Below are 18,596 nucleotides of genomic sequence, written 5' to 3'. Positions count from 1 at the left end.
AAAAGCACACTGCTAGAATAAGCAAAATTCATCATACCCACTGAAGGTATTTGTGATTGAAGAAACTGGTTATTTTTTGTGCTGTTCCTAAATCTCAACTTATCTTTAGCCTTAGCCCTTTATAAGTGTCATTGCTGTGCCACTGGGCAGCCAGGCAGCACTGGACAGCTGCTGGTCAGGGAATGAGTTCTGGGTAACCACAGATCCCCCCAGCAAACTAGCTTGGTGTCCTTGTTTCATGCTAGCTCACCTGTCCAGTCTCCTTTCAAATATTGAGGGACTGTCTGTAAAATCAACATTTTTTTAAGGCACTTCTGTTCTGCCAGAAAAATAATAGCTGAGTTTAAAATTAAGTACCAGAAAATACATTTGGGGGTTCATTTTCTGATTTAAATCAAAACATTACTGAATCCATCCTTTTTCCTCTAATAATTCTATTGTCTCATTTTTCCTTTGTGTTAAATTTTTTCTTTTCCTTGAAAAACCCTTCAGAGGGAGCAGGAAATACAAAAAACATCTTGTCAGGCACAGTGGAGGAACGTTCTCATTTGTTTCAGTTGGGTAGCTGTGTGGAGACAGCTTTCCTTAGCTTTCTTGGCTGCCCCAAGGAAGAGAAACATGAAGGCCCGTCATCCCAAGAAAATACAGTCATACCACATTTGGAATCAGTGTTCCACACAATGGAACACTTCAAGTTCAACCAGTTGTTCTGAAATCACTCCTAAGACAGGGCTGGGCAAGCTAAAAGCAGGAAAAAAAAAAAGAAATTATTTGAAAATTTTAAGAACAGATAATAATCACGTTAGTTGGGAGACAAAGAAAGGGAAAACTCATATTTTACAAGCACTTACATGTGTAATTAAGGCTTTCCATCCATATAATGGTAAATGGCTCAGACCAAGCAGCCTAAATTTTATGTATTTTGGGGAAAACTAAAATAAAACTCCTCTGCCTTATATTCTTCTCCCTCTCCCATCTTCCCATCATTTAATATCCAAAAACAAGAGCAGGCTATATAATTGTGGTCCACGTTTTTCTCTCATGTGCCACTTCCCACTTGGTGATGGTGAAATATCATTCAATTGATTCTTTTGTCTCTGTCTTCTTCGATGGACAGAAAACTTGACGAGTGCATTGGAGCATTCTCACCACTTTACCATCAGCTGTATTCCAACTAAAATGGAAAAGCAGCATTTAGCAAGAACTGTCCATAAAGTCTTACCCCTTCTATAGCTGCTCAGAGAAGAAACCCTCTGCAGTTGGCATTTGTAACCACAGTGTGACTCACCACAGCCTCCACAGACACTGAAGCATTTTTTTCCGACAAAAACAGAAGAAAGAGCTTAATCAATGAAATTTCCCTGGTTTTACAGATTATTAGTAATATATTCTTATGCTGCCATCAAGAACAACCAAAATATGTAAGTATATCTGCACATGAAGACCAAGTTCGTATGGCCATTAAGACTTAAATGTTAATCCTTTTTCCCTGTGTAATTCACATAAATTATAGTAAAATCCACATCTTTCAAACTGCTTACATTGAGCTTTTGAGCCTCAATCCAGCAAACACCTGTTTATGACAGAGGAATTGTCCCATTGATTTTAGGTATACACATTAAACAGCTTTTGTTGCTTTGGAAACTCGGACTTGTAACTTACTTTTGTCAGCAAAATCCCTTTCACTGGTTTTCAAATAGCTGTTGGATCTGGCAATTCTTTGGAGAATGAATCAGATAAGGGTAATCACTTGCCCTGGGGAAGAAGGCTGCTGGGTTTGCCTGTATGACATGTAATACATGAACCCTGCTAACACCATTCTGATTATGTTTCCAAGATTCACACAAACATTTTACTAGCATGGGCTTATCTCTGGCTCAAGGCCTAAAATAATTAAGGCTCTAGGCTAGAAATGGAAGAGCTGTATTTGAGCATTGCAATGGAAACACGATGAATAAGAAGGTAGAAGTCTTGACAAATATGAAATACAAGAACTTGTCAGGCAGTAATGCCATGTTATAAGCATGACATGATTTGTTTATATAACAACTAATGGAAGGTTTTATACAGCAAACTCCCTTCCTCAGGAGTCAAAAAGAGTAAAACTGACTACTGACTAGAACTTGCCAGCTTACAAATCCAAATAAATTAATGTGAAAAGCATATGTCATCAATTACAGTTGAAATAGCTAACTGTAATTTTTGAGATCCATCTATTAAAGGTGATGTTACAGTTTATGCTAAACGAATCCTTAAATTCTCCCTGTTTCATTAAAAAGCTTAATATTGGAATTTCATAGGCAGGGAAAGCTATGACTGTTCAGGAGAGGCAAAGACAAAAATTGAAATTCAAAGAAAGAAACAGTAAAAGAAGTTGTGAAATCACTCAGTCAAATGGTTTACATTAGGATAAACGATTTTGCCCAGTGTGAACTCGAAATGGGAGATGACTTTCAGTTGGCACAAATGTTGTTCTAAATATATTTCAAGAGCAGCAAGTGTTTCCTGTGAATTTTTGTTCCTACATGGCAGAACTTCATCTAAATCCCAGCATCATGGATGAGCATCCTGCACTCCCTCCTCCAAGTGCTGAACCATATGTATTATTTGATGTTTCCGTGCAATGTGAGATGAATACCAGAAACAACCTCATGCCAAGACCTTCACATCCTGCAAATATGCAGGATTCTTCCTTCTGTCAGTCCTTGACCCACTTCACTGAGAGAGGCACCAAGAAGGGGATTTAACAGAGCTCCACACCACAGTGCTGACTGTGGTTGATGTTACGTAAATTATACACTTTACCACAGATGCTTTTGTGAGTTGACCATTACAGCACCACAGAGCTTTTACACAGCCACAGATGAGTCCCAGGTCTCCCTGAGAAGAGAATACAAGGCCATTGCCAGTTTCACTTCAGAAAATGAGATTTAAACTCAGTTATTTCCATGCTTTAACATAACATCTGACAGCCACGGGGTTCTGTGTTTGCATACACTGCTATGCATCCTAAAATTAACACAGAATTTTGTTGCAGACAATGAAACCAAGAAAAATTATCACTAACATCTTGAAAGTGGTAGAGAAGAAAACACAAAGCGTCCTCAGAATTCCAGCTTCCTAATCTTATCAGGCTTTTCTTATGAAGAAGTCCAGGAAGTCTGTTTTAATCTATTTGCTTAATTATTTTAGCAAAGAAAAAATGGATAAAATCTGTTATCTCGATGGCCATATCAAATATGGATTCAGACAAATCTATCCCGCTTATCTAGTTCTACTGAAACATTTATTATTGCTCCAGACAAGAGAAAAGGCATTTCCCATTAAGGGAATTCTCATGAGAAAATAGTACTGAGAGCAGAAAGACCTTGAAAATCCAAAACACAGATTATAACCCTACAGAGCTGATTCATTAATTGATAGGGCCATTTACACCTGGCAGTGTATTTCACTGGATAACAGAGAGGTTATCTACTACACTCAAATAATTCAGCATGCAAAACTAATTTGAGAATGATGGTAGTGGGATTATGCCATTCTGAACTATTAGATGGGAGAAAACATGAATTTACCCAATTGCAGAACACAAAAATTATTGCTAGTCAGTTTAGGGCAAGATCTATTTCAAAATCTAAAATTCACAAGAATTTACAGCTACTACAACTGACTTAATTTCTGCAATCTCTCAGGTTCTAGGTAAGCCTAGGTGTGACAACATTTCTTTCAAGTAACTATTGATATTTCAGCAGCTACATTACAACCTTTTAGAACCTGCTTACGATGTTTGTTTTTATGCTGTGATCATGCTTGCTGCTTTTACTATCCTCTGTATTCTGAAGTCTGTGTCCTTTGTATGTGTGTCAGAAACAAATGATTCAGTACTATTGACCTTCATGAGGTACAGAGCAAAATGGTCTGCAAATCCCACATAATATTTACAGCTGGAGGCCAACAGGTTCACTCTTTAATGAATTATTCTAGTACCAGTGATATATCAAACCCAATCTGCTTGCTATTTTTGCTTCAAAAGGCACCCTTCTTGGCTACCTCAGTTACAGAGTGAATGAAGTAAAGTATGCTTCATGTTTTGGTGATAAAGTTGAAAACTGTAGGCAGAAAAATAGAAAACAAAAATGGAACTTCAGTTAAAATGCTTTCATTTCCATTTCACACACTGGTCATATCACTGCCCCTGAATGTGTTTTTTCTGGTTTTTCCCTCCTTTCTTCTTTATTTCTGTGGTCTGATTGCCCAAATAGCTATTTTTAACAAGACTTAGTGTTTTGTAGCTTCTCTTTCCAGGAGTCTCTTCTGCAAAATTAACAACGACAAAACAGTGGCGTGCAATCATAACACACGCAGGGTGAGACAGAGACTGAATAGATAAATCCTTGAACTCAAGGAACCCACAAACACCTGCCCAGGTTTCCTTTTTGGTGTCATTACAGAGTAAATCATACTTGAGCTGAGAAACTCCACATTGCTCCCACTATCATTTAGTTCAAGAGAGACAAATACTTTTAGAGTAAGACCCTGTCTGTGGCTCTGTTACAGATGCCAGAATGGCAAACCCAAACAGGAAACCAGGACCGCTATTAGTGACAGATGAACTGCGGACTTCGAACCGAGGGCTTCCAAGGAGTTCCTTAAAACATATTAGTATTCTCAATAAAACCTGTACTTAAAAACAGAGCAGAACTTAATGGATCTTAAAAAAAAAAAAAAAATTCTGCAACAATTCCCTGACAATTTTTTTAATTTCTCTCAGAGGATTTTATGAAGTTTATTTGGTTTTATATTCTCTGCTGTTAATCATGAAAGAAACTCCATCAGGCTTGTCAACATACAATGTTCATATTGTGTAATTTATGGAAAGAACTTATGATTCTTGTGCCAGAAGTGATCTCATCTCAAAATAAGTGTTTTGAGTGATCCCTGTTTCTATTGAATCTTTTTAAGAACACCAAGTTCTCTGTCTATATAACTGGGCACCATATCAAATGTCAATGTAATCTTTTCCACTTACACCACCAGCCTCAGACAATGGCCTGAGCCATCAGCAAGTTGCTGTTAATTTTAGCTATCATGCTGCATATTACAGGTCCAGAACAAGATTTACATGAGATTGAACACAACCACGAATTGAAAAGCCACTTAAGATTACTGAAACTATATAAATGAGGCAAACTGCTGAAGACAGCAAGAGAAGTCAGAGGAGGTTTTACCTCAGCCTCTGCTATTCTTGCAGCCTTCAGTTTTGGTCACAGATGCACATATCCATGAGCTTTCAGTCTGGCACAACAGTGGAATCCTTTTTTTCTTGAATGACATGGAGAAAGGATTAAAACATTGCTCCCTTTTATCACCCCTGTAGCCATCACTGAATCTCCAGCTCAGTAATCTTCAGCATCTTACTCCCTGATCTCCCAAGATTCCAGTTTCAGCTCAAGTTTTAAAGATGTTGACACTCTTATTCAGGCCATAATTCTAAAGAATTTTACCATTTAAACTTAAAGCACTTAAAGCTTGCCTAATTGCTGTTTTCCATGCTTTATATTCAGCTGATGACCAGAAAAAGTTGTATTTACTGAGGAAGAGGCACATTACTGAAACCTAGATAAAAAACGAGTTTCACTGATGAGATCTATTTTTATAAAATTAAAATTATTATTATGTCTGCAATTCTTAAATTATTTCAGGAAGAGTGCCAACATCATAAAATGCAGGAAACAATAATGAGAAGCCCTCTTGCCTCTGTGGTAGCATCATAAATTATTTTTGATGAACGAGGCAGGCTTCCAAATCGTCCTTTCAGAAATCCAAGCCAATACTCAGATTGAATAAAATCAAGCTTGGCTCAGCGGCAGGCAGTTACAGTCTGGGGAAAAGAGCCTTCAGTTTCCCTTTCCTTTCCCAGGACACTTTACTTAACAGCACAAACCCAGAGGACCCAGGCTGTTAGCTCACAAAGCCATCTGCTTTTTAATCATCTGTGGGAACCATATGAGTACTTAGTTAAGTGCTATTCTGCTTTAGTCATCTTCCTAGTCCCAGATTTCTTCAGCTTTTCCTTCAAGAATATATTTAAATCTAATCAGTTTTCCCATGTCTGCCTTGCCTTTACTGAGTAGTTTAGTAGTTTGAAGGACAAACAGGTGAGTTTTTTCTTTTAAATATGAAGTAGTACATGTTTAGAAAGTGAGAATGAAAAGAGCTTGTGTTGTTCATGTCAAAAAAATGAGAACAAGAAAGGGCACATTCCACATTTGTTTCTGTCTTTGCCACAAGAAGGAGAGGCCATAGTCTCTTAGAGATGGCAATAAACTTTACTACTGTGAGCTTTTGTAAGTTCCCTAACTTCAGTTTCTGGTGATTCCCTGTTTTCACGTTTACAGTATCAGTAAGCAGCACAAGGGCATGTGAGCGAGAGAAATCCAGAACAGCCATTCAAAAGACAGAACACGAATCTTTTTTAATTTATGTTTACAGCTCTTCAGAACTTCATAGCTCTCCACTGGCTTTGATTGACAGTAGCTATCTTCTACATCATTTTTTAAGCAAATCAGCAGGAACAGCATCTAGGCTTTTTGCCTGTACTTCTGCCCTGCAACATCTGCCTGTGCTGACATTCTGCTCAAAAGGAGTACCAGTTTCCAGTGTAGATCTGCCACATCAGTGGGACAGCAAAGCAGGTAGATTTTGCAACATGTACCAGGGACGTAAAAAAATTATATGACTTACTTAAATCTATATTATTCCTCTACAACTGTGACCTTGGTGCAATCATTAGATAATGACATACAAGTCCTTCCATTCACTTTGTTTCTTATCTTACTATCTGGTGGCATTCAAATAATTTTTTTTTTCATTGTTACAATTCATCTTACAAAGTTTATATATTGTCTTTATCCTTTTTCTCCTCACTGTTGTTAAACTTTTAATGTATGTGAAAGGAGATGTTATTTGCTCAGCCCTACACACTTTTAAAATCCTAACTGAAAAAATCTGAAAACAAAACTAAACCCTTTGGTTTGGCTACAAACAAGCACTGACTGATCTACAGTGATATATGTATGAAATAAGAAGCTGATACTCGGTTTCTCAGAAGTGCTTAAGGACCAGGTATATAAAAAATTTATATAAAAGTTATATAAAAGGAAAAGGCATATAAAAAGCTATATATACCTCTGGAAAGGTATAAACTGATTCAGTTATATGCCATTCTATGGATCTGATCATAGAGTAGAAATGGATCCATTTTAAAAAGCTTAGGGAAAAACATAAAACATATCTTAGAATTATTAGGAATTTCATTTTGAGAAGAAAACTTCAGAACAGTAATGAATAAACTGCATTCTTCAGTGAAAAGCAACCCCATTTACATCATTAGCAAGGTTTAAACATAAATAATGTCTCTGAATTATGTATATTGAATTACAGCAGGCAGTGGCAAATAACAGCACTTACTCCTCTAGATGTGCACTCATGCACCTACATTTTCTTCCCTGTATTATCCTCAGAGGTCAGAGAGGCCTGTGGGATATAAGCTAAGATCCAAACAATATGCAGATAACTAAGCTGTCACATCAAATTTGAATGCTTTCATTTCTCAGTAGTGCTTTCATTTCTCAGGAGCAAAATGCAAGATTGCTGGTTAGAGTAATAGTGAAAGTATAGTAAAGGATTACTGAGGGGATATAAATGGGGGTAGAAAAAAGAAGGCATAATCTGTCTCAGAAAAGACATTTTCCATCAGTATCAACACAATCATTTGTAACCAGATGGCTCCTCTACATTTCCAAAATAATGCTGCACATCCTAACAAGAACAGTCATGGGACTGACTCCCTGCTGTTATGACCGTGAGGGAAGTGCATTCTTTCCATGTTATATAGAGAGAACTGGACAGAAGCATTTCTTAAAACAATAGGAAGGTGAAGATACATACTGTTTTTATATGTATCCCAGAATGGCTGCAAACACAGAAACTAAATTCAGGGCTTACATAAAAGTTTTTCCGTAGCTCTAGATGTCCCTTGTACAGATCTAATGCACATAGGGCAATATTCCAGAACTATTGCTTTGTTGCCATCTCCATCCCTTAGAAAATAAGGAATAGATCCCAGTTCTTGAAAATGGTGTGAAACAGTGCTTCTTTTGACCAACTAGCTGTGGTCAGCTACAGTCAGTGCTGAAGAAAGTCAGGTTTGTGTCATCAGTTAAGCACGGAGTAGAAAACGTTATCTCTTCGCACAGACTGAATTCAACAATTGCATTTGATTCTCATTCAAATCTATAATATTTGTCAAGGGACATTAAAAAAACGATTATAACCTTAAGATGCACTATAAATTATAAGGAGAAGAAGCAAGGAGAATTCATGTTACCATGAAATAAAATGGAAATGCTATACCAAGAAAATAAATGTGTCTGAAACAATGTAGATGGAAAAGGCACATGTGCTTTTCCTTTTTTTTTCTGGTGATTGGTTGGGAATTTTCTTCATTTCATTCATGTTAATTATTCTTAAATTTCTGCTGCCATTACTGACCATGAGCAAGGAGCTCCAAACTGTCAACAGCTCAGAGCATTTTTTCCAGAAAATCATTTCCAATTCTTAATTTAAGTCTGTCTGTTACTTGGTTGAATAAAGAAAGACATTTTTTCATTTATTTGTACTTCTTTCAGCCTCTCTGAAGAACTAATCATATGTGAGTATTTGGGGATCATGTATCTCATTTAAGAAGGAATTAGTCTCTATGGGGTAAAGAAACAACAAGAATTAGGGACAAGAACAGGAAATCCAAAGCTTGCAGGAATTTTAAATTCGGAATAAAAATCTCTCCATCTGTAAAACTATATATCAAAGTGCATGTGGTATAATTTTAAAGTCAGCTCATCATTAGATCTGTATTATACAACGAAGCATAAACTTATTTTAGCATGAACTATGGAGTATTGGATCTTAGTTTCACATATCACCTGAACGGAAAGATGTCTGGTTCAATTATTGCTTTGAGATTTTCTGCAGGTGTTTCATAACCCATAAATGTCACTTATCAAAATGCAATTACATCGCCTCTTTGCCAACATCAACATTCCTCCTTATCTGCATTTCATTTTCTGTCCTGCTCTAATCCTTTTTTCTTTCACCCCACTTTCTTTCTCTTATTCCTTATTAACCCACCAAACTGCAATAGTTCGCTGCACATTAGTGCCCACTCAGCATCAGCTGAAATGCTGTGAATGAGAGTGGCAGAAGAGCTGGCACACAGCTCCTCTCTGGGGCAGGAGCTTCTGGCAAGGACTAGAATGCATAAGGGTGACAGCAGAACTCCTCACTGCTCCTAAATCACCCAAATCCAACTGTCAAAGTCCCCAAATTGCCTGGTATGTCTCCAAAATACCAGTCCAGGTTTTGGAAGCAAGAGAGCCGACGACCATGACATCCAAAGTGAGCTTCTCTTTCGAGTCGTTAGCTGAAACTCTGACACAGTGACTGTAATCAGCATCAAAGGCAGCTCTGAGCTGCCTCTGGTACCTGTACAGGACACTGAAAAGCCTGAATGCCACTGGCCCCTGAGACTGTCCTCACTGTCTACCTCAACAACCCAGCGAGTTCCTAAAACCACAGGGTGCTTTCAGAAAAAGAAAACAGCCCTAGGGAACAACTGCGAGGAGTCAGCATTCCTTCAGTAGTGGTGAAGTGTCCCATAGTGCATTGTGGAGGCAGGGGGAAGGCAGAAATCTTTTTCCTGACTCTCCACAAGTTTTAAATTGCCCTCACTGCCCTCTCCTGTCACACACTTTGGGACAGGCAACATTGACTACACGGCTGGAGAAACAAGCCATCAAGAGATCACTTGCCTGCAGGCTGGTAGATGTAATGTGAAAGGGAAGAAAACTTCCCTTTCTGTAGGGCAGGGAAAGATATCAAGAATTTCAGGAGACAAGCTCATCCAAAATAACTGCTCTGTCTGTATAAACACCTTTGAACCTCTACAGCATAGGAAAAAAAGATGTTTCAAACAATAGAAATCAACTTAGCTTTCAGTATAGGCAGTTCCTTTACATCCCAGAGTATGATCATCTAAACAACTTTTAAGGATATTTATATCTTGTCACAGATACAGTATATAGAGAAAAACTAAACCATTAAGACAGTTTTATTCTGCAATAAAATCTAAGCATGTGACAAGAATTAGGACATATTCTATAGGTGATTGACTATATAGAATCTTGTCAATGTTACTCCAATGCATTTCTAATGCAGAAATACTTCTTAAAACGTTCAAAAGCAACATTAAACCACATCACAGCAATAACAGAAGCTTTTATAATGGACTAATTTCCCAAGAGTTTATGAAGCAGATGTTTATACAAAAGTTCAAACTCTCAGGTCTACCTCCTAGCAGTCATTTAAAAAATGAACTTAAGCTACAAATATTTGAATGTACTCAAATGCCGAGAAAAAGAAGCAGGAAAGATGGAGAACACTAATTAGATATTGGGGATGCTGATGCACTGTGAGTACACAAAAATCCATTTTCAAGACAGGTGAAGAACAAGAGGACACTTGGACCAGTTGCTCTCTGTTTATGATCTGTAAGTAATCTTACTCATATGTGCCTAAATACTTCTGGATATTTATTTTCCCTGCAGAGTAATAGCCAGTTTTATTGAATGGAGACTGATCATTTCACAAGTACTAAAAAACAAGTGCATCTAAAAAAAAAAAAAAAAACCAAACCACAAAAACCTCTGCTCTTGTGCTGCAGCTATAACATGTTAGAACCAACTTTATACATCAAGAAAGCCATAGAGAAGTGTTAACAGTTTATTTTCTTAAAAACTGTTAATCAAGAACCTAGCTTTCATCAGCACAAAGCCAGCACTTGCTAACATTTTGGAAAATATAAACTGCTTTAAAAGATTTGGTTCAGCAAAGTACTTGAATATTAAATCCAAATTCCTTGGTATTACAGCAAACTGTACAAACAAATACACATTTCTTCCCACCAATTCCTAAATATGACTCAAAGCAGAAGATACACATCTAAATGTCTAAAATCCCCTTTGAAATACTAGACTCAATAATATGAACCTTTCTGCAAGAATTTTTACATATAGCCAAGTGAAAACATTTTGACAGAATTTTTTAGAATGTTATTCCATTTTAGAGTAGCTTATTTTTCAAGTATAGCACGTGCTGTGATTTAATAGATTACTACTGAGTAGTATTTAACCTTCTTCTCTGTGGTTTCAATGTCTTTTTCTGAGAGATTTATAGGAGAATTCTTAAAAAGCTTTGGTTTCAGTCTTGTGGCTTAAAACTTTATTTGGTAATACTGTATTACTAGAATGGCCTTGAAATGCATTTACTTAAAGAATTTTTTTTCCCCATACATCTATCCATGTGCCTGGTACACAGGCACAAACATTTATGTTTTATAAAAGCCCAGCTGTCCACCCAGCTTGCTGCAGCTGCAGAAGCCTCTCAGGGAGCTGTATATAACCACAGCCACACACCTGGTAATCAAACCAGTATCATCAGGAATGTTCTCTTTCAACAGCTTTGACAGAAAGCATGATCAATACAAAAGATTAGAAGCAGACTTATTCTTTCCCTCCTCTGGTATTTGTTCACATAATAACAGGCTACCTAGCTGCTAATGTTTGTTTCCCTCTCCTGGATGTAGCTCAGCAAATGAGCAAAGCTATGGGAGTTCTAAAATGATAGAGTGGGGTAACAACTAAAACATAAGTTCTGGCTCCTGGTGCACAAATACTTATTTTTTTAAAGAGCCTAAGCCCAGGGCTTATGAAGTTTTTGCTCTGACTCAAATCTCTGGCACATCAATGTGCTGTTATTCAAGGGTGCTATAAAAATTCAATGCAGAGTTTAAATCCTAGAAACATTAAATAAACCATACTTTAACACAGCAATTCCCAAATCATATAGATGTATAGAAAGAGGTTTAAAGATAAAACATCACTAGGTTCTCCTATGTTTACTTTTGCTAACCAGCTCTGACTGGTAGTAAGAGATAAGGCAAATTTACCAAAAGAGAAGCCCCTAGAAATGTCTTGAAGAACACAGAATAGGGTGCCATGAAAAGGCAGCAATCCAGAATTGTCTGAGAATTAGGCCTCTAAAGAGTATCCCAGAAATTATGCTGTTTCTTTCATAGATAGAATTTGTTCATGGGCTAACGTGGGAAACAAGTGGCTTCTTAAGACTCGTGTCAAAGGATGCCAAGGACATAAAAACCAGAAAGCTCCTCTGTCATGATGCTCCTGGTCTGTGAATAAGCAAAGCATGAATATTCTGAGGTGTTCTGATCTGGTGTCCTTCTATGGCTTTCTACTCATTGCAAGGTTTCTAACTAAAATAGAAACCAATTATATCTAACCCTTTGCCTATACCATCATTAACCTGCTTTCTTTACAAATTAAAGGCACTGAAGCAGAACTTTATCTTTTTAATGATGCTATCAATTTAATTCTCTTCGATCTTTTACCTTTCTTGCACAAATTAGTTGCCTGCATTACTTTTGGTATCATCTCTCCTGAGAGGTGATCCAGTAGGTGAGTTATTTTTAATAATGCTTAGGCATCAGCTTTCTTTTGAAGCTTCTGCAGCACTCATAATCCTGACTGCAAGGAAAAAGTTGGCACATCTAGACTTGGTATGGTGTTGAAAGAACGCTATCAACTTAAAATTCATACTGAGCCACACCCAGGAAGTACGAGTTTCTCCCTACTTAAACCAGAAAAAGAACAAGCACAGAAGAAGGAGAGGAAGAGTAGCAGGGAGGAGGGAGAAAGATTAAATGATGACTTGATGGAGATGAGCTGAGATGATGAGAAGAACAAAAAGGAACATAATGCAGCATGATTGGGGAAAACACTAAAGACAAATTTAAAAAAACAGGAAGAAATTGAAATGTGGGAACATGAGACAAAGCTAAAAAAGTATTTCCTCACATTGCTTATTGGTTGTAAGGGTATTTTAATCGAAATGAATGGAGGAAAGACACACATCTGTGTCCCGTGCTCTGGAGTAGATGTATGTGCATTGACCTACCTGAGGAATCATCTAGAAGAGCAAAGATTTTCCCATGGGGTGTCTCAATGCCATGTCCTATTGATTATTGTGACCACAGTGTTGAAAAGCTAACAAGTCTTTTTTCCTGATTTGTCCCAAAGGGTATTACTGTGGATATGGGGTTGGTTTCTTTCACTTAAAGATCTTGGAAGAAAACATGTACACTTACAGCATTCAAAGTCCTAAAGTAATTCAGCTGCAAAATGAAAAACAGAAATGAAGTATGTATGTAATTGAAATGAAATTTAAATTATATTTTTCCATTACAATCCATTCTAAGAAGATGCTTTTGTTCACATAGGTTGGACTTGAACTTGATGATTTTGGAGGTCTTTTCCAACTTAATGATTCCATGACATTATATTCTGAAATTAACACCTTCTAGAAATTCCAGGACATCAAGTGTGTTTACATTATCAATTAGTGAGGTGCAAAGGAGGGGTGGGGGTTGATGTGCTGCACTCCATTATGGTTCCAGGCCCCCACATGCACCCTGTATCTTTACCCACAATGAAGTTGTGCAGGCACAATGCAGACTGATACCCAAAAGACCCCAGGGACCTGCAGCCCTTCTCCCAGCTCTCAGCATCACGGACAATGCTATCACAGAGAGGCTGTGCCATTCTGACAGCACACTCAGCACAGCTTGCAGCCTGGTTTATGAGAGGAGAGGTGGCACATGTCAATCTGAGTGACGAGCCATCCAAAATGTTAAATATTGCTCTGACACCAATCCCATCTAGGAGGTTTAACAAATGACTGCTTCAGCTTTCTCTTGGTAAAAAGCAATGAATTATCCCCCAAGAAGGAGTATGGGCCAATAGGAAGTACTTGGTAGAGTAACTACATCACTTGATAGGTCTTGAGAAAATGGCAATTCTCTTCTGAGTAGTTCTGTAATACTTCACACACTCAGAAGTCTCTCTGTCTGAAAAAAGATCCTAGGACATCAGTATATTCTTGCAGTCACAAAAATATATGTATAACAACCAAGTCAAAGGTAAAATGGGATAAACTATAGGATTATCTTGGAAGTTGTAACAAATTAGGACCCAAAGACACAAGCCCTAACTTCTTTGTTTTCCCTCTGGAATTATTAAGGAAGTGTCAGTGCCTAAAAAATGTTGCTTAAGTGATGTAAGTAAATTCCTGGTCAAATACTAAGCCTTGTTCATCTTCTTCCTGTGCTCCTTTTCAAAAGAGGACTCTAGAAAAATCTTTTGGGAAGCACAATAATGAATATGCAAGCAGTAACAGAGTTGATAAATCATTTATGAAAAAAGTGAAGGGATAACATTCCCAAATGCCAATCCCTTAACAAAATAAATACAGTCCATTTTGAAACAGACAATTAGATAACTGCCATACCCAATCCAGTGGGAAGACATGAATTATGACTGGCAGAAAGCAAGCAACCAGGAGGTCATTCAGCCAGTTTCCTTAAGAGGGATATTTCTCAGTGAGAAAACAGGAGTCTGCCAACCTGATGTGATACAACCAGTGGATGAATTCAAGCTTCTTGAGAAACAGCCTAAATGATTACATGAATGGAACTTTTCCTGCCTTTACATATCTGTTAAATGATGATTTTTACACGACATAAATTCTTTGTTGGGTGTCTTCAGTTTAGCATGTTTAAGAATTATTAAGATTACTGAACTTTACACAGATAGTCATGACATTGTATAATTATTTTCCCTTTTCCTCACTCACTGCCAGACATTCTGATTTTACATACATTAAAAAACTCAAATAAACCAGAAGTGTATACAAACTTCAAGCGGTTAAAGGGATTTTGTTCGACCTTCAGTACTTTGTGAGTAAAAGAAGTTAACTCACCTAGGAAGAGAAAAGGAATCCAATGACAATCTACAACTGGGATTAGTACTTCGCTGGTGTATTCAAATTCTGAAGTTTTCTAGTAGAAAGCCTCACCAAGGTCTGCTTAAACCAACAAAGAGATTGCATCCTTTAGAAGCATTTTGGATCTGTTTCTTTATTCTCTGTGAAGAAAGAACAAGCTCATTTCTTATTTTAAAAAAGAAAACACTGTCTCTAAGCAGAACAAAATAGAGCAGTCCTCTGCATTTACCAGTGAGAATTAACTTGACAGAAAGACATTAAGGATTTTACTAACAAAGCAATAAAATCAAACAAACTGTGATAGCAAGCTGCAAGAAGTAGTAGGGCTAGAAATCCTACAATCTTTCCCTTAAGGTGCATATCTGCACTGTACAAGTATAAGGTCTGTAGCCTGTTTGAATTATGCAAACCTGACTGAGCTTTCTTTCAGAAAGAACCTCTCAGGAACTCTACACAGGAATCGGGGACAAGATCACGCAAATAGACTTGACCTCTTTCCTGCTTATAATTCATAATTTAGCTGCAGTGTCAAATAGCAAACTAGACGTAAATAAAATTCTTCTTATGAGGATTAAGCAAATAAGTATAATTAGTAAAACTATAATTATCAGAGCAATGTTCCCATTCCAGCAATAAAGAGAGAGTGCCTGTAGAATAAACTCTGGTTTCTCTCCTTCCAGGTTAACCAACCACTGAAAAAAATGAAAAAAACATGAATAATTCAGGATTGTACTTGCTTTATGTAAAAAAGGGCCCTGCATGTAAATTCAAATGAATCCCCCATTCACTGAAAAATCAACTCATTTACTTTCAGAATAGCAAACGCAGAAAATAATTTCCTTTTAGATGACTGCATTGTATGACTGTTTTGCATCCTGTTGAACACACAGTAAGGAATTAACTGGCATAAACATCTCAGCTCCTACCCTGAAGGTATAAACAGCCCTGGCAAGAGCCTTCTCCATCTCTAATTTTGTTTTTTTTAAGTAAGCATTCTTGCACAGACAAGATTGTCAAAAATTAGACAGCACAAGACACTAAACAATAGATGAGGATAATTAGATCACATTCCAATACCACTTTTTGTAACTCCAGTGAAAGGAAAGGAATAGAGTGTCAAGGTCTTTAATGCTTTTGTTTCTGAACCTAATTCTATAAAGTCATTTACTCACTTTCAAAACAGCTACCAAAACTAAAATGGCACAGCATTGCACATGATGAATCATTGCCTTAGTTTTAAACTTGTCCTGCAGCATTGGCATGCACACAGGATCCAAGACAGTTTAATATTTTCTCTACAACATTTGAAAATATCGGGATTTTGGACAAAACCTGAGTTTCCACAATCATTATTTTAATCTGCTTTGCAAGTAACTGTACTCACATGAACCTAGAGAGTCACTAAACATCTGAAATAGTGTCTGACCTACAGAATTCCTTGATATAAAGTTTGTTGGCTAAGTCAGGTAAACAGCAAGTTGTAACAGCAACCAAGAGCACTCACAAAGTTTTTATTTGTTGTTTAAAACCAAAGAGAAGTAAAACTATCTTTTGGCTTAAGGTAGGGGCACCTGAAAGAAGGTCAAAGAAAACCTTAATAAACAAAGGTTAAGGGCTCCCATCCCCCTAATCTGCCCCCATGCAAAATGTTGCAGGAAGGAAGGAATGACAGAGGATTCCAGCATGCCTGTATCAAGTGGCAGCTCCTTCAGGAAGGAGAGGCAGGCAGTCCACAATCCATTTCAGTGTCAGTGTTTTATCTGCATCACAGACTGCTTAGAAATACTTCCACTACAGATCATGAAGAAATGGTGGCTGCCCAGGAAAGCCTCAGAAAGCTTCCTGTTGCAAACTGCCTGCAGTTGCCCCCTTGTGAATCTTCTGCTTCTCACTTTCAAAGGCTAATAGCCCCCATCTTTTGAGCTATACATAAAGTAGGGTAACCAAAAATTACTGGCACATTAACAGAGAGAAAGAGTTCTAAACGCCCTAAAATACAAAGGGGGAGTGGAGGAGAGATAAAAAATATAACCCCCCATATTCTTGTTTCTATAGTTTTACCTTGCTTAAAAGAAAACAGTCTTGTAGAGACACACATGGATATTTGATCCTATCAACACACCAGGCAGTCTCCAGAGCATAAAGGGACTTTTACTCCATTTCACCCGTAGAGATAAACAAAAAGGCCATCTGCTTCTGGATTTGAGTCACTGAACTCCGGGAGCTGCAGTGAGTCATATGTTCCCTACATTTGCTGTGGGGCTGTCACAGTAAAGATTCCTGTCTGTCATTTTTCATGTCTTCATCTTTCATGTCATTTTCCTGTCTTTACCTCATGACTCAGTGGGATGAACTGTGCTTAGCTCAGCACAGGTAATTACATAAATATAAAGTAGACGAGGGAAAGGCATTACAATTTTTGCTTTTCCCCTCACTCCAACAGAAAGCATCCTTCCATTCACATGGCAGAACAGCATTAGACCTCCTAAAGGAAGAGAGCCAGTTACTACAGGCACATCGGCCAGCCCGAAGCAAGAGAGAAAATCCAGTTTACAGGGACACAAGCAATTTATACACCCACCCTCAGGAAAGGAAAAGTAGCTAATCTATACTCAGTTGTTTTCTTAGTTCAAAAGTATAAATGACTTCATACTTACCTTTAGGCATACGTTCATGATTGTCTTGTGTCTTTTTAGCCTCATAACTGCTGAGGATGGTGGTAGTCACACCTTCACTGTAGCTCAGGGCCTTGCATGAGATCACTTGTTCACTGAAAAGAAAACAGCGATTCAGGGTCAAGATAATTTCTAGCATTATATTTTTATTTGCCCTGTACAGAAAGCCTTAGAAGCAGCACATGGACAATGCCCTGCAGAAGCCACAGCCATGGTTCGCTCTTTCAGCAGTTCAATATGCTGGCTTTGGCAGGCTTCTCTTAGCCCCTAACTTTCTCATCTTGGATTGCCCAGACCAAAGTTTCCTACCTTAAAGTATGTGCCCTGGACATAATGTTCTGCAGAAAAAATGGAGCTTCAAGTAGGTTGGCCTGGAGCCAGTTTTTGACCAAGGAAAAGCATTTAGCCGAGGCAAAGTCTCAGAGTGATCAGCAGCAGACAATTATTCTGTGAGCTCCCAGTCGTGAAGCCAACTGAGTTTAACACTAGAGTAAGTTCCAGAGCGAGGGCTCACTGTTCACAGCGTTTTCTTTTTCTAGACTGAGCATTTACTATAGAACTCACACAAAATGTCGCATCTGACCAATTTAAATAAATAAATAAAGCATTACTTTTTCTTGCTCTAACTCTGCTTGCTTTTAACCAAAAGAGTTGTGAAACTCCTGTATCAGAAAAGAAAACACCAGGGCAAAGTTAGAGAACCATAGGAAAAATGAGTTTAGTTACTGAAGGACAGAATCACATATTTCAAGAAAAGAAAGGGCCTTCTGGGTCATATAGCTCATATCCCTCGACAGCAGGATGGTTGCTGCATGGTCTCTAATGCATTTTCATTGATTTTTCTCTTTTTTTAATACTCCAGAGAGACAGCATCTCATCACACCACCCATGATAAACTCCTCGTTGTCCACTTAATTTACTGCAGAGCTGGAAACCTTTTCTTTGTGTCTG

General features: G+C 37.8%; 1 long non-coding RNA gene across 3 annotated transcripts in view; it reads right to left on the bottom strand.

The window, feature by feature from the left end:
• Positions 1 to 18,596, bottom strand: part of LOC125327877 — an 84,532-nt gene that overhangs the window by 41,162 nt on the left and 24,774 nt on the right. For all 3 annotated transcript variants that reach the window (XR_007204413.1, XR_007204414.1, XR_007204415.1), the window contains exons 2-4: positions 17,628 to 17,740; positions 14,947 to 15,110; positions 13,087 to 13,303 (exon numbers count right to left, since the gene is read on the bottom strand). This is a non-coding gene — a long non-coding RNA (uncharacterized LOC125327877). The remainder of the gene's footprint in view (positions 1 to 13,086; positions 13,304 to 14,946; positions 15,111 to 17,627; positions 17,741 to 18,596) is intronic.

The sequence above is a fragment of the Corvus hawaiiensis genome, chromosome 6, assembly GCF_020740725.1.
Source record: "Corvus hawaiiensis isolate bCorHaw1 chromosome 6, bCorHaw1.pri.cur, whole genome shotgun sequence".
NCBI lineage: Eukaryota > Metazoa > Chordata > Aves > Passeriformes > Corvidae > Corvus > Corvus hawaiiensis.
The sequence above is the reverse complement of the archived record's forward strand: the minus strand, read 5'-3'. Positions and strand labels throughout refer to the sequence as shown.